Source organism: Castor canadensis, chromosome 4, assembly GCF_047511655.1.
Source record: "Castor canadensis chromosome 4, mCasCan1.hap1v2, whole genome shotgun sequence".
Classification (NCBI taxonomy): Eukaryota; Metazoa; Chordata; class Mammalia; order Rodentia; family Castoridae; genus Castor; species Castor canadensis.
The window spans coordinates 52,010,144-52,033,842 of NC_133389.1; the positions used below are offsets into that span (position 1 = coordinate 52,010,144).

The following is a 23,699-nucleotide window of genomic DNA, read 5'->3' on the forward strand; positions in this document are numbered from 1 at the left end:
CAAAACTGAACCAAGAGGAAATTAATCACCTGAATAGACCTATAACACAAAATGAAATTGAAGCAGCAATCAAGAGTCACCCCAAAAAGAAAAGTCCAGGACCTGATGGATTCTCTGCTGAATTCTATCAGACCTTTAAAGAAGAACTGATACCAACCCTCCTTAAACTGTTCCATGAAATAGAAAGGGAAGGAAAACTGCCAAACACATTTTATGAAGCCACTATTACACTTATCCCAAAACCAGGCAAAGACACCTCCAAAAAGGAGAACTATAGGCCAATCTCCTTAATGAACATTGATGCAAAAATCCTCAACAAAATAATGGCAAATCGAATTCAGCAACACATCAAAAAGATTATTCACCACGACCAGGTAGGCTTCATCCCAGGGATGCAGGGGTGGTTCAACATACGAAAATCAATAAACATAATAAACCACATTAACAGAAGCAAAGACAAAAACCACTTGATCATCTCAATAGATGCAGAAAAAGCCTTTGATAAGATCCAACATCATTTCATGACAAAAGCTCTAAGAAAACTAGGAATAGAAGGAAAGTTCCTCAACATTATAAAAGCTATATATGACAAACCTACAGCCAGCATTATACTTAACAGAGAAAAATTAAAACCATTCCCTCTAAAATCAGGAACCAGACAAGGATGCCCACTATCTCCACTCCTATTCAACATAGTACTGGAATTCCTAGCCAGAGCAATTAGGCAAGAAGAAGGAATAAAAGGAATACAAATAGGTAAAGAAACTGTCAAAATATCCCTATTTGCAGACGACATGATCCTATACCTTAAAGACCCAGAAAACTCTACTCAGAAGCTTCTAGACATCATCAATAGCTATAGCAAGGTAGCAGGATATAAAATCAACATAGAAAAATCATTAGCATTTCTATACACTAACAATGAGCAAACGGAAAAAGAATGTATGAAAACAATTCAATTTACAATAGCCTCAAAAAAAATCAAATACCTAGGTGTAAACCTAACAAAAGATGTGAAAGACCTCTACAAGGAAAACTATACACTTCTGAAGAAAGAGATTGAGGAAGACTATAGAAAGTGGAGAGATCTCCCATGCTCATGGATTGGTAGAATCAACATAGTAAAAATGTCGATACTCCCAAAAGTAATCTACATGTTTAATGCAATTCCCATCAAAATTCCAATGACATTCATCAAAGAGATTGAAAAATCTACTGTTAAATTTATATGGAAACACAAGAGGCCACGAATAGCCAAGGCAATACTCAGTCAAAAGAACAATGCAGGAGGTATCACAATACCTGACTTCAAACTATATTACAAAGCAATAACAATAAAAACAGCATGGTACTGGCACAAAAACAGACATGAAGACCAGTGGAACAGAATAGAGGATCCAGATATGAAGCCACACAACTATAAGCAACTTATCTTTGACAAAGGAGCTAAAAATATACGATGGAGAAATAGCAGCCTCTTCAACAAAAACTGCTGGGAAAACTGGTTAGCAGTCTGCAAAAAACTGAAACTAGATCCATGTATATCACCCTATACCAAGATTAACTCAAAATGGATCAAGGATCTTAATATCAGACCCCAAACTCTTAAGTTGATACAAGAAAGAGTAGGAAATACTCTGGAGTTAGTAGGTATAGGTAAGAACTTTCTCAATGAAACCCCAGCAGCACAGCAACTAAGAGGTAGCATAGATAAATGGGACCTCATAAAACTAAAAAGCTTCTGTTCATCAAAAGAAATGGTCTCTAAACTGAAGAGAACACCCACAGAGTGGGAGAAAATATTTGCCAATTATACATCAGACAAAGGACTGATAACCAGAATATACAGGGAACTTAAAAAACTAAATTCTCCCAAAACTAATGAACCAATAAAGAAATGGGCAGGTGAACTAAACAGAACTTTCTCAAAAGAAGAAATTCAAATGGCCAGAAAACACATGAAAAAATGCTCACCATCTCTAGCAATAAAGGAAATGCAAATTAAAACCACACTAAGATTCCACCTCACCCCTGTTAGAATAGCCATCATCAGCAACACCACCAACAACAGGTGTTGGCGAGGATGCGGGGAAAAAGGAACCCTCTTACACTGTTGGTGGGAATGTAGACTAGTACAACCACTCTGGAAAAAAATTTGGAGGCTACTTAAAAAGCTGGACATCGATCTACCATTTGATCCAGCAATACCACTCTTCGGGATATACCCAAAAGACTGTTACTCCAGAGGCACCTGCACATCCATGTTTATTGCGGCACTATTCACAATAGCCAAGATATGGAAACAGCCAAGATGCCCCACCACTGACGAATGGATTAAGAAAATGTGGTATCTATACACAATGGAATTTTATGCAGCCATGAAGAAGAACGAAATGTTATCATTCGCTGGTAAATGGATGGAATTGGAGAACATCATTCTGAGTGAGGTTAGCCTGGCTCAAAAGACCAAAAATCGTATGTTCTCCCTCATATGTGGACATTAGATCAAGGGCAAACACAACAAGGGGATTGGACTATGAGCACATGATAAAAGCGAGAGCACACAAGGGAGGGGTGAGGATAGGTAAGACACCTAAAAAACTAGCTAGCATTTGTTGCCCTTAATGCAGAGAAACTAAAGCAGATACCTTAAAGCAACTGAGGCCAATAGGAAAAGGGGACCAGGAACTAGAGAAAAGGTTAGATTAAAAAGAATTAACCTAGAAGGTTACACCCACGCACAGGAAATCAATGTGAGTCAATGCCCTGTATAGCTATCCTTATCTCAACCAGCAAAACCCCTTGTTCCTTCCTATTATTGCTTATACTCTCTCTACAACAAAATTAGAGATAAGGGCAAAATAGTTTCTGCTGGGTATTGAGTGGGGGAGCGGGAGGGGGTGGAGTGGGTGGTAAGGGAGGGGGTGGGGGCAGGGGGGAGAAATAAACCAAGCCTTGTATGCACATATGAATAATAAAAGAAAAATAAAAAAAAAAAAAAAGAAAACTATAATCGGAAGACGCCAGGAATGATCAAAAAAAAAAAAAAGAGTCTCCCCAAAAAGAAAGACCCAGGACCTGATGGATTTTCTGCTGAATTCTATCAGACCTTTAAAGAAGAACTGATACCAACCCTCCTTAAACTGTTCCATGAAATAGAAAGGGAAGGAAAACTGCCTAACACATTTTATGAAGCCAGTATTACACTTATCCCAAAACCAGGCAAAGACACCTCCAAAAAGAAGAACTATAGGCCAATCTCGTTAATGAACATTGACGCAAAAATCCTCAACAAAATAATGGCAAACTGAATTCAACAACACATGAAAAAGATTATTCACCATGACCAAGTAGGCTTCATCCCAGGGATGCAGGGGTGGTTCAACATACGAAAATCAATAAACATAATAAACCACATTAACAGAAGCAAAGACAAAATCACTTGATCATCTCAATAGATGCAGAAAAAGCCTTTGATAAGATCCAACACCATTTCATGATAAAAGCTCTAAGAAAACTAAGAATAGAAGGAAAGTACCTCAACATTATAAAAGCTATGTATGACAAACCTACAACCAGCATTATACTTAATGGAGAAAAACTGAAACCATTCCCTCTAAAATCAGGAACCAGACAAGGATGCCCACTAGCTCCACTCCTATTCAACATAGTACTGGAATTCTTAGCCAGAGCAATTAGGCAAGAAGAAGGAATAAAAGGAATACAAATAGGTAAAGAAACTGTCAAAATATCCCTATTTGCAGACGACATGATCCTATACCTTAAAGACCCAGAAAACTCTACTCAGAAGCTTCTAGACATCATCAATAGCTATAGCAAGGTAGCAGGATATAAAATCAACATAGAAAAATCATTAGCATTTCTATACACTAACAATGAGCAAACGGAAAAAGAATGTATGAAAACAATTCAATTTACAATAGCCTCAAAAAAATCAAATACCTAGGTGTAAACCTAACAAAAGATGTGAAAGACCTCTACAAGGAAAACTATACACTTCTGAAGAAAGAGATTGAGGAAGACTATAGAAAGTGGAGAGATCTCCCATGCTCATGGATTGGTAGAATCAACATAGTAAAAATGTCAATACTCCCTAAAGTAATCTACATGTTTAATGCAATTCCCATCAAAATTCCAATGACATTCATTAAAGAGATCGAAAAATCTACCGTTAAATTTATATGGAAACACAAGAGGCCACGAATAGCCAAGGCAATACTCAGTCAAAAGAACAATGCAGGAGGTATCACAATACCTGACTTCAAACTATATTACAAAGCAATAACAATAAAAACAGCATGGTACTGGCACAAACACAGACATGAAGACCAGGGGAACAAAATTGAGGACCCAGATATGAAGCCACACAACTATAACCAACTTGTCTTTGACAAAGGAGCTAAAAATATACGATGGAGAAATAGCAGCCTCTTCAACAAAAACTGCTGGGAAAACTGGTTAGCAGTCTGCAAAAAACTGAAACTAGATCCATGTATATCACCCTATACCAAGATTAACTCAAAATGGATCAAGGATCTTAATATCAGACCACAATCTCTAAAGATGATACAGGAAAGAGTAGGAAATACTCTGGAGTTAGTAGGTATAGGTAAGAACTTTCTCAATGAAACCCCAGCAGCACAGCAACTAAGAGATAGCATAGATAAATGGGACCTCATAAAACTAAAAAGCTTCTGTTCATCAAAAGAAATGGTCTCTAAACTGAAGAGAACACCCACAGAGTGGGAGAAAATATTTGCCAGCTACACATCAGACAAAGGACTGATAACCAGAATATATAGGGAACTTAAAAAACTAAATTCTCCCAAAACTAATGACCCAATAAAGAAATGGGCAAGTGAACTAAACAGAACTTTCTCAAAAGAAGAAATTCAAGTGGCCAAAAAACACATGAAAAAATGCTCACCATCTCTAGCAATAAAGGAAATGCAAATTAAAACCACACTAAGATTCCACCTCACCCCTGTTAGAATAGCCATCATTAGCAACACCACGAACAACAGGTGTTGGCGAGGATGTGGGGAAAAAGGAACCCTCTTACACTGTTGGTGGCAATGTAAACTAGTACAACCACTCTGGAAAAAAATTTGGAGGCTACTTAAAAAGCTAGACATTGATCTACCATTTGATCCAGCAATACCACTCTTGGGGATATACCCAAAAGACTGTGACTACTCCAGAGGCACCTGCACACCCATGTTTATTGTGGCACTATTCACAATAGCCAAGTTATGGAAACAGCCAAGATGCCCCACCACTGACGAATGGATTAAGAAAATGTGGTATCTATACACAATGGAATTTTATGCAGCCATGAAGAAGAACAAAATGTTATCATTCGCTGGTACATGGATGGAATTGGAGAACATCATTCTGAGTGAGGTTAGCCTGGCCCAAAAGACCAAAAATCGTATGTTCTCCCTCATATGTGGACATTAGATCAAGGGCCAACACAACAATGGGATTGGACTTTGAGCACATGATAAAAGCGAGAGCACACGAGGGAGGGGTAAGGATAGGTAAGACACCTAAAAAATTAGCTAGCATTTGTTGCCCTTAACACAGCAGATAACTAAAACAGATACCTTAAAAGCAACTGAGGCCAATAGGAAAAGGGGACCAGGAACTAGAGAAAAGGTGAGATCAAAAAAAATTAACCTAGAAGGTAACACACATGCACAGGAAATCAATGTGAGTCAATGCCCTGTATAGCTATCCTTATCTCAACCAGCAAAAACCCTTGTTCCTTCCTATTATAGCTTATACTCTCTCTACAACAAAATTAGAAATAAGGGCAAAATAGTTACTGCTGGGTATTGAGGGGGTTGGGGGAGAGGGAGGGGGCGGGGTGGGTGGTAAGGGAGGGGGCGGGGGCAGGGGGGAGAAATGACCCAAGCCTTGTATGCACATATGAATAATAATAAAAGAAAAAAATATAAATAAAAATCTCATACACATCAAGGGCTCTATGAAATGGCAGCTAAAAGTAAATGTGGTTAAACATGTAGTTAAACATGTTTAATTTCATTACATCTTGAAATCTCACTAAAATGATAGAAAAGAGACAAATAGCATAAATTTTAAGGACCAAAACAATGAGAGAGGGAGTAGAGGAGAGACACCAATAAATTTTTGGGAGAAGTTGTGAGGATAAATAGTAAATTGAGAGAGAGGAAGTCCAATTACTTGCCATGATAAAAGCAAGTCTATTTCTGCTTGGAAAATTTGGGAGTTAGGGGAACAAGTAGCCTCTAAATAGTGGGAAGATTGGTTGAAAGGAAAAAAAAAAAACAAACCTCTCAAGGAAATAGTTTGGTAAGTAAGTTCTTTCCCTAAGCCAGAGCCTGGAGACTGTCCCTTCTTCTGCCTTAACTGAAGACAGATAGGCTTACTGATTCATGGTAGAAGTTTGTCACAGATCAGTTCTAGTTTTGGGAATACCAGGCAGAGCTGACTGTGGATGGTAGAGTACTACCCTGAAATCAAAGGGATTATATTCTTTTCCTATTGCTTCTATAGCAAATTACCCAAACTTAGTGGTTGAGAGAGTATACATTTTTATCATTTGGCAGTTCTGAAGGTCAGAAGTCCAAAATGAGTTTCAAGGGCTAAAATCAGGGTATCAGCAAAGTTGTGTTCCTTTAGTGAGGCTCTAAGGGAGAAAATTTTGTATTTTTGTTTTGTTTTTTTTTCTTCCTTTTCCAAATTGTTTGACAATGTCTGGAGAGATTTTTTTTTGTAATGATTAGGGGCATGAAAAAATTAAAAACTTCAACTAGGAAGATAAGCAGAGGTATGTTACTAGCATCTGGTGGATAGGGTCCAGAGTTACTGATAAACATCTTGAAAAATACAAAGGGAAGCTCATCTTTCCACACCAAAAAATAATTATCCAGTTCAAAATGTCAATAATGCCAAGGTTAAGAAATCCTATTCTAATGTTAAATCTATTGGTCAATATCACTCTAACATAATTTAAAAAAAAAATCTCTCCTAGGCACACAAAAGTTACAAATTAACATTTTAATGGATTAGAGAACATCTAACATGAAGGAAAAAGAGGAAAATAAAAGATAAAAAGAATTTAGAAAAACAGTCAATATGAGAAGAATATTTTAAATCCCACTATATTGATATCTTCAAAGAGCTTAGAGTAGAATAAGAAAGGCTATCTAAAAGTGAAACTTTTGGAGACTAAAAGATACTGGAAAGGAAAGCATAATAGCAAAAATAAAGTCAGTAGGAGGAGCTAGAAGTCAAAGAGGAAATTTGAGAAAGTAAAACACAAAGGTAAAGATAGAAAATAGTCCAGGTGTGATGGCATGTTCCTATAGTTCCACCTACTTGGAAAGCTTGGGAGAAGAATCAGTTGAACCCAGGAGAGGCCAGCCTGGGCAGCATAGGGAGCTGATGTCTCCCTTCTCTCTCTCTCTCTCTCTCTCTCTCTCTCTCTCTCTCTCTCTCTCTCTCTGTCAACTCAAGATACTGTCTCTTAAAAAAATAATAATTGAGGAGATAGAAGATAAAACATTGTTTAAAATCAGAGGATGAATCTAAGAAGTCCAGTAATTGATAAAGAAGTTCCAGGATGTAAAATTATCAAATAGTTCTGAATTTTTCTCCCAGAAACAAAGGAGCCAAGTTTCTGATTGAAAGGGTAAAATAAGTGCCCACCAAATGAATGAAGAGAGATTATCAACAAGGAACATCACCATGGAATTTCAGAACAACTGAGGTTAAAGAAAAGATCTAAAATTTTCCCAAGAAAGAAAAAGAGGACACACACACACACACACACACACACACAGGCACACGCACACACACACACACACTGAGAGAGGGAAAGGAAGTTGGTCACAAACATATAGATAGAAAATCTGTCCCATAGAAAGGATTAAGAGTCAAAGTAGTATGGGTCTTTAATAACAGCAACACAGAAAACTTAGAAAGCAATGGAGTAGCCTTCACAATTCTGTGAGAATATTTATAAACTAAGACTCTGATACCAGTTCAATCTTGCAATCAAGTGTAAGACGGGATTAAGTGCAGTTTAGGAACACATTAGGCCCCTGAAATTGTATCTCATCTTTTCTTAAGAAATTAATGCAAAATATACTAAAAAATAATGGTAATCCAGGAGAATCTCAACTTCTTTTCATTGCTTAGAGTCCAATCACAAGTCCTAAAATCCAAATAGCTTACTGATTAACAGTGAATTTTTGAAGTTATTATTTTTGAGAGAGAATGAGAGGGTGGGGGAGGGAAGGGAAGAGAAGAGTGGGGAGAAAGGAAAGAGGAGAAGAGAAAGGAGATAGGAGATATGATTGGTTTTTGGTCACTAAATTCATTGGCTGTCCTTGGTTAGGTATTCATGACACAAACCTGGGATGAGTAGGCCTCAGAGCTGTGGTGCTATGCACTGGAAGGTTTTCAAAGGGGCTATGGGTAGAGAAAACAATGAAACATGTTACCTGCAATATTTTATTAAATGTATAGAAACCCCTATATTTTATATTCTATCTAATTACTTGTTTAGATCTTAGAAATTGTTTGATAATCCTGGAACACATATAGATCATAAATATTTTGCCTATAGCATCTAATATTAGTAATAATAGCAGCTATTATTTGATCAATGCCAGGCCTTGCTCTAAGTACTTTTGAAATATCTAGTTTAATTCTTACATTGTCCCTAGTAGAGACATAGTTTTCTGTTTGTTTGTTTTGTTTTTTTGTTTAGATAGAGTCTCACTATGTAGCCCAGGCCAGCCTCAAAATTGTGATCTCCTGCCTTAGCCTCCTAAGTGGTGGGATCACAGGTGTGTGCCACCATGCCTAGCTGAGACATGGTTATTATATTTTCTATTTTACCAATGAAGGAAATGAGACACATAGAAGTAATCTACTAAAAGCAAAATAACTACTCAGTGGTAGACCTAGTTTAACAAACTTAAGCACTCTGACTCCTGAGCCAGAGTAATATTAATCCTTATTGTGAAGCTGCAGTCCTACCTATGGGAAAGTAATGGAATCTCTCAGCTTTTGTTAGAAATTTGTAGTTAGAGATTGCTGTGATTTGAATATAGTTTGAGTGTGTCTCCCAGGCTTGGTCTCCAGCGTGATGTAAGCTTGGTCCCCAGGGTGGCAGTGTTAAAGGGTAGTGCAACCTTTGAGAGGTAGAGGCTTCTAGGGCTCATTAGATTGTTAGGGTCCTGCCATGGAAGGGATAAATTGGTTATTGCGGGATCTCAGTCTCTCTCTGTCTTCCTATTTTGCTATATGACAACATCCTCCTGTATATGGTCTCATCATTATGATGCCATCCCAACACTGCCTTTACTCATGCTCTTAAACCTCCAACTGTGAGCTAAATGAGTATCTTTGTGTTATAAAGTTCTCAGCTTTGGGTATTTCATTATAGAGACAGAAAGCTGATTAATATAGAGACCAAGATCTATTTTTTTTGTTTTGTTTTCTTTCTTTCCCCAGATTTTTTCTGTTGATTTCATTTAGGTGCTATTTTCATAAAAGCAGTCATGTGATTGTGATTGACCAATACATTCAATAATCTATGATGATATCTGAACTCCAAAAGCATAGCTTATTACCCAAATTAGTCTTAACAAGTAGAATTTGCTGGAGACATACAAGGGGTTTTTAGTTGTATTTCCATTCCCAACTTCTTACCCAGAAATGGAATATATATCAACATATGATCATCCAATATCCATTTCTGTCTTCCATGTATACCTATATAACCACTAAGGCTCAATTTTCAGTGTCATCTCCAGGAGAAAGAATATGGTTCCACATAGCCAATGACTTTTTTAAATTACTAAAAAATAGTCAATGTCTCTCGCACCACAATTCTATCTATTGACTTCACACTTACCCAGAATAATGATGATAAGTAATATTAGACTTCAGTTTTAAAATATTTGTGTGTCCCTAAGGAAAGTTCTTTTTCTGATTTCATTCAGCAGTTTCATACAGCAATATTAAACTTACCATAATGATAAGAAAAAAATGTAGTCAACACTGAACCAGAGGTGGTGTAGCTCAGGGGTAGAGCATTTGACTGCAACACTGAACCAGAATTGCATTTCTACTTTCTAAGTCAACCCCCCAAAACATCAGTTTAGCTATTTTGTGCAATGTAGTTAAGCTGAGCTACCCCACAAATTTGGAAATTTTTCCTAACTGATACAAAGTTAATAGAAAATGGGGTTAATGTTCACAGATCATAAAATGAGGCAGGCAATCAAACTGGTACAAGTACAAACTTGCATCTACAGAAAAAGTATGCACAAACATTTATATCTGCCAATTTCATAAGTAAATGGTTGCAACATACTACTCAATAGCTAGTTAAACCTGATTGCTATAAAATTAAGAGCTTGTTTTACCTAAATAAGCCCAAATCAAGAAACTTGATTCTGAGCTTACTTCATTTACTCTTAGGTTACATAAACGTGGATTACTTATTTATTTAGCATCCTGATCCTCAGTCACTTCATTTATGAAATGAGGGAATTTAGATATATTCTAAATGTCTATTCAGGTCAAAATGTTTATTCTAAGATTGTTGGGACAAGTGAAGTCTTTAAAAAATGTGGAGCAAAATAGACCAGTTAAGGAGACATTTTACAGAAGACCAATTTTGAAAATGCAGACTAACTTTGGGTTGGGTTCTCGAAAAGCTATTTCTGAGATGTGATTGCAGGTACAAGTGATTTGTTAGAAAGGTGTTCCCCTGTGAAACCAGTAGGACATTTGGGGAGGCGGGACTAGAAAAGACAATAAGAAAAGCAATGATATGGTTTCAATATTTGCCTAGTTCCAGATTGCTCCAAAGCATAAATTACAACAAAAGAGTTTATTCTACTTGGAGGCAAAGGAACTGGGCTTCCATATTCCTCACAGGTTAATGGATAACTGATAACCAAAAGAGGTGAAAATTTCCAGACACTTTCAGCTCTCAGCATCCATGCATAAAGTACTTCTAGTAACCCAAGAATAATCCTTTGAAGTGGTTGCAGGTGCTGTGATATTAAGAGTAAAGCACCAAGTCTTATGCTTCCATCCAAGATGGAGGTATATGAATCATATTTACTCTACCACCTGAAACAACAAGGACAAAATGTATAAAATAGTGTTTTTCAAGTCATTGTACATTGGCCAGTGAAGAATAGTTGTAAATGAACAATTACCCCAACTGACTGCCTGGAGGATTTTCAAGCCATGTCAAGGAGAGGGGTAACCAAAGTAGAGTTCAGTGGTCTTACAGAGATTGTCATTTTGGATAAAAATGCAAGACCCAACTATATGCTGCCCTCAATAAAAATATTTTAGGCATATAAAACCTAGTAGGTTGCTGACTATGGTGGTGCAGGCCTAATTCCAGCACTTAGGAGGCATCATGAGTTTGGGGGCAGCCAGGGCTACATAGCGTACATAGTGACTTTGAAGTGGCCTGGGCTATATGTAGTGAGAAACTGTCTCAAAAAACAATAAAAAAAGAAAAAGAAAAAGGAGATAACTTTAAACAGATTTAAGTTATACAAAGTATATTTTCTAACCACAGCAGGATTTATTTATAAGCCAATAACAGAATACTAGGTGGGAAATCCCTAAATACTTGTATTCCTAAGCAACTCATGGATCAATGATGAAATCAAACAGGAAAGTATTTTGAGCTCAGTAATGAAAATGCACCATATTAAAATTTGTGAGATGTTGCTAAAGTTTCAAGTAGAGAGAAATTTATGACAGTAAATATCTGTTATAAAAAGAATGCTCTCAAATCAATGAATTCAGCCTCCACCTTAAAAAAATGAAGAGAAACTGAACTAAACAGAACTTTCTCAAAAGAAGAAATTCAAATGGCCAAAAAACACAAGAAAAAATGCTCACCACCTCTAGCCATAAAGGAAATACAAATCAAAACCACACTAAGATTCCACCTCACCCGTTAGAATAGCCCATCGTCAAAAACACCACCAACAACAGGTGTTGGCGAGAATGTGAGGAAAAAGGAACCCTCGTACACTGCTGGTGGGAATGCAAGCTAGTACAACCACTCTGGAAAAAATTTGGAGGCTTCTTAAAAATCTAAACATAGATCTGCCATATAATCCAGCAATCCTACTGCTGGGGATATACCCAAAGGAATATATCTCAGGTTAATCCAGAGTAACCTGCACACCCATGTTTATTGCAGTGCTATTCACAATAGCCAAGTTATGGAAACAGCCAAGATACACCACTGTTGACAAATGGATTAAGAAAATGTGATATTTATACACAACAGAATTTTACTCAGCCATGAAGAAGAATGAAATCTTATCATTCACAAGTAAATAGATGGAACTGGAGAACATCATTCTGAGTGAGGTTAGCCAGGCTCAGAAGACCAAAAATCATATGTTCTCCCTCATATGCAGACTTTAGATCTAGGGCAAATACAGCAATGTGGTTGAACTTGGGTCCTGTGTGTGAGAGCATACATGGGAGGTATGGGGATAGGTAAGAAACCCAAAACATGATAGTATTTGATGTCCCCACTGCAGAGGAACTCATACAGAAACCTTAAAGTGACAGAGGTCAATATGAGAAGGGGATTAGAAACTAGTGAAAAGGTCAGTTAGAGATGAATAAACTTGGTTATAACACATTTGTACATGGAAGCAATGCTACGAATCTCTCTGTATAGCTATCCTTATCTCAACTAGCAAAAACGCTTTTGTTTTTCTTATTATTGCTTATACTTTTTCTTCAACAAAATTAGAGATAAGGGCAGCACAGATTCTGCCTGGAAGTGAGGGGGGTGGGGGGAAGGAGGGGGCAGGGGGGTAGGGGGAGAAATGGCCCAAACAATGTATGCACATATGAATAAGCAAATTAAAAAAAAAGAGTAAATACACTATATATGTTTTCACCTATGCTGGCTAGCAATCACATTGAAAATGGGATTTGTGAACTGATTTGTTTTTCCCCCAAATAAATAGTTGAATTTAGTTAAGTTTTAGAATATAAATGCTTTAAGCATACAAGGCCTAAGAAATATAATTTTTTAAAATGCCCAAATAGCATTATTTTACTTCGTGTTGTAATTGATAGATTTTTTTAAATGTAATTTAGTGTTTAAAGCTGTAAAGCAAGAATAAAGCTTTTTATTGCCTCAAAAAAAAAAAAAAGAAAATGAAGAGAAAGAAAATTAAAACAGGAGTAGAAGTTAATGAACTTGAGGACACAAAAACAATTGAGAAAATCAGTGCAACTAAAAATGGCTTCCTTGACCAAATTAATAAAACAAAAATACCTTGTAACATTGATCAAGAAAAAAAAAAGGCTAGAGAAGGGTGGGGATGGAAAAACATAAATTATCAAGTTATTAGGCATGAGAAAAGTGAAAAGTCTAAGGGACTGTGATGGACAGCTTTATACCTGTCACCTTCTTAGATGAACTAAGACACGAGTACTTGAAAGACATAAACTGTCAACCTCATTTAAGAAGAAATAGCTCTCTATTTTTTAAATTTCATTTTTAGTTAAAAACTTAATCACAGAGAACTTTGATGAAGTATTACAAATATTCTAAGAAGAAATAACATCAATTTTATGTAAATTTTTCTATAAAATCAAAGAGGGGGAAATACTCCGACTCCTTTTAGAAAGTTAGCATTATTCTGACACCAAAACCAAATGAAGATGTTTCAAGGAAAGAAAACAACAGATTTATATTCCTCATGAAGTAACTGCAAAATTCTCAGGAAAGTTTTAGAAACTGAATCTAACAATGTACAAGAAAGATATTAAATCAGAACCAAATGAGGGGTGATTCTAGTTGTGTAAGGATGTTTAACATTTAAAAAAATCAATGATACTTATTATATTTAACAAATTATAAGAACAAAAAACCATGTGTTCATCTCAATAGATGCAAAAAATTTTGGACAAAATCCAGCATCCATTCCTAATACAAATTATTTATAAACTAGGAATAGAAGAGAACTTCCTAATATCATAAGTAGTTTCTATGAAAAACCTGTAGCTAGCATCATAGTTAATGATAAAAGGTTGAAAGATTTCTCCTAAGTTTGGAAACAAGGCAAAGTATGTCCACTGCAAACATTTGTTTTCAGTGTTGCAGAAGAGGTTACAGCTAGTGCAGTAAGGCAAGAAAAATAATAAAGGTGAGGCTGGGCATGGTGGCTTATGTCTGTAATTCTGCCTATGAGAGAGGCAGAGATCAGGGGGATCACAACTAGATGCCAGCCTAGGCACAAAGATATTGAGACTCCCGTCTCAACAATAACTGGGTGTGGTGGTGCACACCTGTCTCTAGCTACACAGGAAGCATAAATAGGAATATCATAAACTAGGACAGCTTGGGCAAAAGCTTGAGACTCTATCCAAAAAATAGCTGAAGCCAAAGGGCTGGGGGCATGGCTCAAGTGGGAGAGTGCTGCCTAGCAAGTACAAGGCCCTGAGTTCAAATTCCAGTACTACCAAAAAAAAAAAAAAGGTAAAAACAAAGGGGGTAGAGAGGTTAAAAAAGGGGGTAAGTATCAAAATACATTATATGTATGTATAGAAATATCACAATGAAACCTCTTTATACAATTAATATTTGTTAAGAAACTTAATAACAAGAAAACAAATAACCCGATAGAATAGGCAAATGTTTGAGCAAATGTGTCTGTGAAGAAGACATACGATGGCAGTAGGCACATACAGAGATGCTTGGAGTCAGTGTTCTTAAGACCATGTAACCCCGTCATTTCATCCTAGCTATTTACCCAAGAAGTAAAAACATGTTTCTCTTCTGATTTATATAAGCATTTTTTTTGTCACAAAAATAAAACCTACACTAAAAACCATTAAAATAACACTGAAGCAACATTTAAAGAACTTTTGGATCTTGGGGGTCTATTGTATGGTTCTGTTCTGTCACTTTGGATAGTATTAGTATGATTTTTCAGTTTTTGAAGCTAGGGAGTTGGTAAGTTTGGTTTACATGGTCATGCTAGTGTTAAGCGCTCAGTCCCCAGGGTGGTGCTGTTTATGAGCTGGGACCTAGTGGGGGTCTTTAAGTCACTGAGGGGAGAATTCTGCCTTCTTCTTCTTCCTCACCCTCTTTCTCTTTCTCTTTTGCTCCCTGGTCATGAGGTGAGTGACCTTTTTCTTGGCTATGCCTTCGCATCACAGACATGACACTGTAGGGCCAGCTGATCATGGACTGGACCTCCAAAACTGTGAGCCAAAATAAATCTTTTCTCTTCACAAACTGATTACCTTAAGTATTTGTTACAGTGATAGAAAACTGACTAACAGGTGATATCTAGCTAAAAAAAAAAAGAGCTGTATAAAATATGGAGAGTTCTCAAGAAATTAGCATGTGTAACATGGCAGTCTGTATTAATATCGGTAAGCTCTAAATAATTTTCATGAATCAAAATAACTGATAGATTTTATTTTATTTAATTAATTAATTTATTTTTTATTATTCATATGGGCATACAAGGCTTGGGTCATTTCTCTCCCCTGCACCCACCCCCTCCTTTACCACCGACTCTGCCCCCTCCCTCTCCCCCCTACCCCCTCAATACCCAGCAGAAACTATTTTGCCCTTATTTCTCATTTTGTTGTAGAGAGAGTATAAGCCATAATAGGAAGGAACAAGGGTTTTTGCTGGTTGAGATAAGGATACCTATACAGGAAGTTGACTCACATTAATTTCCTGTACGTGTGTGTTACCTTCTAGGTTAATTTGTTTTGATCTAACCTTTTCTCTAGTTCCTGGTCCCCTTTTCCTATTGGCCTCAATTGCTTTTAAGGTATCTGCTTTAGTTTCTCTGTGTTAAAGGCAACAAACGCTAACTAATTTTTTACCTGTCTTAACTATCCTTACCCCTCCCTTGTGTGCTCTCACTTTTATCATGTGCTCAAAGTCCAATCCCATTGTTGTGTTGGCCCTTGATCTAATGTCCACATATGAGGGAGAACATACGATTTTTGGTCTTTTGGGCCAGGCTAACCTCACTCAGAATGATGTTCTCCAATTCCATCCATTTACCAGCGAATGATAACATTTTGTTCTTCTTCATGGCTGCATAAAATTCCATTGTGTATAGATACCACATTTTCTTAATCCATTCGTCAGTGCTGGGGCATCTTGGCTGTTTCCATAACTTGGCTATTGTGAATAGTGCTGCAATAAACATGGGTGTGCAGGTGCCTCTGGAGTAACCTGTGTCACATTCTTTTGGGTATATCCCCAAGAGTGATATTGCTGTATCAAATGGTAGATCAATGTCTAGCTTTTTAAGTAGCCTCCAAATTTTTTTCCAGAGTGGTTGTACTAGTTTACATTGCCACCAACAGTGTAAGAGGGTTCCTTTTTCCCCACATCCTCGCCAACACCTGTTGTTCGTGGTGTTGCTAATGATGGCTATTCTAACAGGGGTGAGGTGGAATCTTAGTGTGGTTTTAATTTGCATTTCTTTTATTGCTAGAGATGGTGAGCATTTTTTCATGTGTTTTTTGGCCACTTGAATTTCTTCTTTTGAGAAAGTTCTGTTTAGTTCACTTGCCCATTTCTTTATTGGGTCATTAGTTTTGGGAGAATTTAGTTTTTTAAGTTCCCTATATATTCTGGTTATCAGTCCTTTGTCTGATGTATAGCTGGCAAATATTTTCTCCCACTCTGTGGGTGTTCTCTTCAGTTTAGAGACCATTTCTTTTGATGAACAGAAGCGTTTTAGTTTTATGAGGTCCCATTTATCTATGCTATCTCTTAGTTTCTGTGCTGCTGGGGTTTTGTTGAGAAAGTTCTTACCTATACCTACTAACTCCAGAGTATTTCCTACTCTTTCCTGTATCATCTTTAGAGTTTGTGGTCTGATATTAAGATCCTTGATCCATTTTGAGTTAATCTTTTGTTGTTGAGTTCTACTTTTACTGCATTGTGATCAGAGAGTATGCACGGTATAATTTCTATTTTCTTATATTTGCTAAGGCTTGCTTTGTGCCCTAGGATATGAACTATTTTGGAGAAGGTTCCATGGGCTGCTGAGAAGAATGTATATTGTGTAGAAGTTGGATGAAATGTTCTGTAGACATCAACTAGGTCCATTTGATCTAGTGTATATTTTAGATCTTGGATTTCTTTATTGATTTTTTCTTTGGATGACCTATCTATTGATGATAATGGGATGTTAAAGTCTCCCACAACCACTGTGTTGGTGTTTACATGCTTTTAGGTCTTTCAGGGTATGTTTGATGAAATTGGGTGCATTGACATTGGGTGCACACAGGTTGATGATTATTTCCTTTTGGTCTATTTCCCCTTTTATTAGAATGGAATGTCCTTCTTTATCTCATTTGATCAATGTAGGTTTGAAGTCTACTTTGTCAGAGATAAGTATTGCTACTCCTGCCTGTTTTTGGGGGGCATTGGCTTGGTAAATCTTCTTCCAGCCTTTCATCCTAAGCATATGCTTATTTCTATCGGTGAGATGGGTCTCCTGTAAGCAACAAATTGTTGGATCTTCCCTTTTAATCCATTTCGTCAAGCAGTGCCTTTTGATGGGTGAATTAAGTCCATTAACATTAAGTGTCAGTACTGATAGGTATGTGGTGATTCCTGTCATTTAGTTGTCTTAGTTGTTTGAAGGTTTGATTGTGTGTACCTAAGTTGAGGTTACTCTCTACTGTCTTGCTTTTTCTTTTCCTGTGGTTTGTTGCTGCCTGTCATTTCATGGTTATGTTGGGTTTCACTTTCTGTGTGCAGAATCCCTTGAAGAATCCTTTGTAGTGGTGGCTTTGTGGTCACATATTGTTTTAGTTTCTGCTTATCATGGAAGACTTTCATTGCTCCATCTATTTTGAATGATAGTATTGCTGGGTAGAGTATTCTGGGGTTGAATTTATTTTCAGCCAGTGCCCGGAAGATCTCACCCCACGCTCTTCTTGCTTTTAATGTTTCTGTTGAGAAGTCTGCTGTGATTTTGATGGGTTTACCTTTGTATGTTACTTGTTTTTTCTCTCTTACAGCCTTCAATATTCTTTCCTTAGTTTCTGAACTTGTTGTTTTAATGATGATATGTCGTGGGGTAGTTCTATTTTGATCTGGTCTGTTTGGTGTCCTGGAGGCCTCTTGCATCTGTATGGGAATATCTTTCTCTAGATTTGGGAAATTTTCTGTTATTATTTTGTTGAATATATTACGCATTCCCTTCGCTTGCACCTCTTCTCCTTCTTCGATGCCCATGATTCTCAAGTTTGGTCTTTTGATGGAGTCGGTGAGTTCTTGCATTTTCTTTTCACAGGTCTTGAGTTGTTTAATTAATAGTTCTTTGGTTTTTCCTTTAATTACCATTTCATCTTCGAGTTCTGAGATTCTGTCTTCTGTTTGTTCTATTCTGCTGGATTGGCCTTCCATTTTGTTTTGCAGTTCTGTTTTGTTCTTTTTTCTGAGGTTTTCCATATCCTGGGTGGTTTCCTCTTTAATGTTGTCTATTTTTGTCCTGAGTTCATTTATCTGTTTATTCATCGTGTTCTCTCTTTCACTTTGGTGTTTATACAGTGCTTCTATGGTTTCCTTTATTTCTTCTTGTTCTTTTTCAAATTCTCTATTTTTGTTGTCTTGGAATTTCTTAAGAGCCTACTGTACATTTTGGTTGACCCTATCCAGTATCATCTCTATAAAATTCTCATTGAGTACGTGTAGTATGTCTTCTTTTAAATTATTCTTGTGGGCTTCATTGGGTTCTTTGGTATAGTTTATCTTCATTTTGTTGGAGTCTGGATCTGAGTACCTGTTTTCTTCATTCCCCTCTTGTTCCTGTACTCATTTTTTGCTGTTGGGAAACTGGTTTCCCTGTTTTTTCTGTCTTCCCATCATTGTCTTTGGTGTTGTTACTGTCCCTGTACTGTGTGCAATTAAGTATTTTCTAGCTTGTAATAATAACAATGGTAATATTTAGAATGGAAGGGTGAGCTGAGATGGGAAGCAAGAAGTTAAAGAAAAGGGCAAAACAAATAAACTGACAAGAAGGAGAAAACAGAACAAGGAATCAGACAAGACAATTTCAAAGGTATAAACAGGGAGCGTTAGTGTACTAATCGACAGTAAGCTGAACAGGATTAGAGAGACAGAGAGAGGATTGAAAATAAAAAATAAAAAAAAGATAAGAATAAAAATAAAAAATAAGTAAATGAAAGAAATATCTATATATAAAAATAAATTAAATGAAAAATAGAAAATTAAAAAAAAAAACCCAAAAAACCAAAAAATCAAAAAACTTCCAAGTTCAAATGCAATGAAGTTTCAGTCTTAATAAATTGGGTGTGTCTCAGTCTCCAATCCTGGAGATGGTGCCTCAGATGTTGTTCTGTAATTGTCTCATCAAAGGGGATGCATAAAGTAGAGCAAAACTACACACACACACACACACACACACACACACACACAAAAACCCACCAAGTGTCCCAAGTTCAAATGCAATACAGTTTCAGTAAATTTTTCAGCATACAGGTGTAATTCAGTTGTTCTCTCATCAAAGGTAGGGAGACAAAGAAAAAAAAAGAGTCTGGAGACTGTTCTGAGAATGGTATCTGTGGCTGTGGCTTGCCTGCCCGCTGCTGTCAGCCTGCTGTTGCTGGAGGCGTTTTTTTATGCAGATCTCAGGGGTGAGCTTAGCACTCACCTGGCCCTGCAGGCTTTGTTTACTCAGAGTTCTCCTGTGTGTGAGCCTCTCCTACATGCTTTTCCCTTTCCAAGCACACTGGGAAAGGTGACACCGCATTCGCTTTCTCAGGCCTGCGTGTTTATTTACAGTTTATGTGGAAAGTGGGTCTTCCCCCTTCTTCTGTGCAGTTTTCCTCCCACCGCCACTTTTACAAGCTTTCCTGCTGCTGATTATTGGGCGGTGCTGCTGCTCCTGGCAGCCGCCATGTTTGTTTACAGTTCACGTGGGAAGTGGGTCTTCCCTCCTCTCCTGTGGAGTTTTCCTCCCTCCGCCACTCTCACAAGCTTTCCTATTCCTGGTTGCTGGGCGCGTACCCCTGCTCCTGCCAGAGCCTCTCCGGCCTGCCCGGTTTGTTTATTTATAGTTCCGGGAAGGACTCCCTTCCCCCAATCTTCGGCACTCAGTGTGCCCCACCCTCTTTCTCGCGTGTCTTTATTGTTCTTATTGCTTATTAGTCAGTTTCTCTTTTTTTTCTGGGTGGAGGTCAGTCTGTCCAGGAGGCTATGCTGCTCTGGCCCAGGGTTGTCTGTGGGAGTACTGTGGTACCGTGAAGCTCACCTTGTCTGCGTCTTCCCAAGCTGTCTGGGCGCGGGGGACTGGTGGCCCGGGGGCCCTCCTGGTTTCTCTGTTTAATGTGAAGTGGAGATTCTCTGCGCAGGCTGGAGGTGTGGAGGGGTCAAAGTTTTGCCTGTTCTCAGTGATTATGCCTGCAAAGTGTGTCTCCAGTGTCTCTCCAAGATTTCACTATAGGAGGCTCGCTTTCTGCTTCCTCCCTCTAGCTGCCATCTTGGAATTCTCCAATAACTTATTTTTGAGACTGCCTCCAGAGTGAGGTGGCCTCAGAGGAGGCTCCCCACAAACCCTCTCCTAATCACCGGAAACTACCAAAGTTCCCTGCCCTAGGGAAGGAGAACCCCGCAGGTGCCAAGTGCGCTCGGGCAGCAAAGTCTCAGAGCCACTGCCCGCGCCACAGTTCGCTCAGGTGCTCCCGCCTCGTCGCTTAGCAATGCGCGAAGCTGTCCAGTCTTCCGGACTCATCAGTCCCACCCTCCTCAGAAGCAAGTACAATGTTTAAAAAAAAAAAAAAACGTTTTGTTTCTGGTTCAAGCCGGCTTTATGCATCGGAAAGTCTCATTCCCTGGTATGTCTAAACCCAGGTAGGATAAAGTCTCTTGAACCTGTATTTGTAATTGATTGGTGCTGAGTCAGCTTCTTGCTGAACTCAGCCACTTGTCTGTCCCTCTCCTTATCAAACTGAGCATTCCAAGAAGGTCTGGTCAGCTTATCCTGGCCTGGAAAATCTGCCCAATGCATTCTGGTCTTGGGGCCCACTACCCACATTGCACTGCTTCAGCTTGCTATTTTAGTGAGAGGCTTGTTATTTCTCTAAGAAGCCTGTTGTTTCCCATGCCTCTTTTATATGTCTGCTTCTAAACTGCCTCTCTCATTCAAAATGGAGTCACCCCTGTCAGTGCTCCCCTTACAATAGTTGCTCTCTTTTCTGGGCTTCTACATTCATTATTATAATTATAGCACTTAATGCAGTTTGATTCACATAATAGTTACTAGTTATGATTCACCTGGAATCTAGTAATTCTGGCTCTGAGTAGATGTTTACTTGGTAAGCATTTGTTAAGTCCTTTCTAAGTGTCAGTCAGTGTTCTAGACACCAGAGATTTAGAAAAGAATATGGTAACTTTGGGTTCATGAGTATTTTGTGTGTGTGTGTGTGTGTGTGTGTGTGTGTGTGTGTGTATGTCTTTATTTATTTATTTTTATTTCCTTTATTCATATGTGCATACAATGATTGGGTCATTACTCCCCCCTTCCCCCCCATCCCCTTCCTTTCCCCCCACCCCCTCCCTCTCACCCTCACTCCCTTGCTTCCAAGCAGGTACTATTTTGCCCTTATCTCTAATTTTGTTGAAAAGAGAGTATAAACATTAATAAGGAAGACTAAGGACTTTTGCTAGTTGAGGTAAGGATAGCTATATAGGGAGATTCCTAGTTTTGCTTCCACATACATATGTGTTACTTCCTAAATTGATTCTTCTTGAACTAACCTTTATTCTAGTTCCTGGTCCCCCTTTTCCTATTAGCCCCAGTTGCTTTAAAGTTTCTGCTTTAGTTCCTTTGCATTGAAGACATCAAATGCTATCTTTTTTTTTTTTTTTTGGGTTACCTACCTATCCTCATACCTCCCTTGTGTGCACTCACCTTATCATGTAATCAAAGTCCTATCCCCTTGTTGTGTTTGCCCTTGATCTAAAGTCCACATAGGGTTCATAAGTATTGAAATAGAAAAGAACCTGAACATGAAGTCTGGGCCTCTGGTCCCTGCAACAGCTGCATCAGAATTACTGGAAGTGCTTGAGCAACATTCAATCAGAGTATCTAGAGGTGAGGCCCAGCAATCTGTGTTCTTAATCAGCACTTCACATGATTCTTAAGCAGAAAATTTTGGAATCATTGCATCAGTAGGAAAAACTGTTTCTAAATGTGCAAATATTATAAGAGAATAAGACTAAACCTCACTTAATCTCCCTTAATATATAAACTAATTTCTATCAAAATGCAATCTTGCATTACTCTTTTCTTCCTTCCAAAAGCTTACTAGACATGTTTAATTGGAAGCTTTGACATCACTCCCATCTTTTACTTTGTCTTTTTCACCGTCATGAACCTGGTACTTGGCATAGTTCCTGGAACATAATAGATTATCAATTTGTGTTGAAATGTTGACTATCCAAAGCAAAACCTTTCAAATTGTTCCTAGTATATAAACTGTAGTTTTTTCCAATTTTAGACTGGAATGGTATGAGAATCACATAAGAACAAGGAAGACAACACACCCAGGCAAATGTCTGGTCAACCTACACCTTGTTTCTCCCCCTCTAAAAGGAAGCTTTCAGGGAGAACTACCCTTGGGAATATTACTCTCTCTCCTCAAGGCTAAACTAGAACAAGTAAAGCCAAATTGATTAGTGGGAAAGTTCAGGCATTATGAGATTCTTCTTCACTGTAGATAATCTATTTCAGTTAGTACAGAGCTATAGGAAATATTTTAAGGATTACTTACCTCTGAGGATAATAGACCACTTGCTTATATGTACCTACCAGGAAAGGCTTATAACAATGGACTCTTGCTATACATGACACATATCTACCCCTCCCACTGGAACTCTGAATTATTTTGCTGGAGGCTACAACATTCTGAGTAGTTTGTTGGGAGGTGATGGGAGGTGGGGATAACTCACCCAGTACAAGCTTAGCAGAACTGAGCCGCTGCAGCATGTTGGGCTAGCCTTTGATGCAGACTGGTCAGACAGGTTCTGGATCTACAGAAGAACCAGTTTGACTGGACTGTTATGCCAACATATTCTGGTTTGATTCCATGTTCCACAGACGGTAGAAACCTGCCCAGCGAGTTAAATGAAAGGCATATTAGGTTATCCACTGCACACAGTATATAGCTTAGATGCAGCAGAACTGTTCCACATAGCAGTAGTGTCTTGCAAACTAGTGTGGTCCAGAGAGGTGGCGTCCACTGACTTAGCACTTAAGTGCATAGCTTCAGGGAACTGAGCAGTGAAACGCCTTCTGCTTTTGACCAAGAGCAGAGGGTTTCTAAATAAATTGAAAGGTAAGTTAATATTTTTTATATTTTCAATTTTCTATGCACCTTTGGAAGATTAAATTAAGTGATGTATAAGAAGATACCTGTTTCTAACATGGTAATACCTGCATTATACTTTTCTAAAAAGCTGATTAGATACTGTTATATAAAACCTGCAGATATGCCCATTGATTTGTTGGGATAAAACTATTTGGTGTACAATACACTTCTTCTGTATGTTTTTGTAAGTTGGTTATAGCTATTGTCATTGAAAAGGCTGGGCTGAA

General features: G+C 37.9%; 1 protein-coding gene across 2 annotated transcripts in view; it reads left to right on the forward strand.

Moving 5' to 3' along the window:
- Window positions 1–23,249: 23,249 nt before the first annotated feature.
- Rbbp8 (RB binding protein 8, endonuclease) overlaps window positions 23,250–23,699 on the forward strand; it is a 100,499-nt gene continuing 100,049 nt past the window's right edge. For both annotated transcript variants that reach the window (XM_074070151.1, XM_074070149.1), the window contains exon 1: window positions 23,250–23,439. The gene's annotated coding sequence lies outside the window, so the exon portion shown is untranslated. The remainder of the gene's footprint in view (window positions 23,440–23,699) is intronic.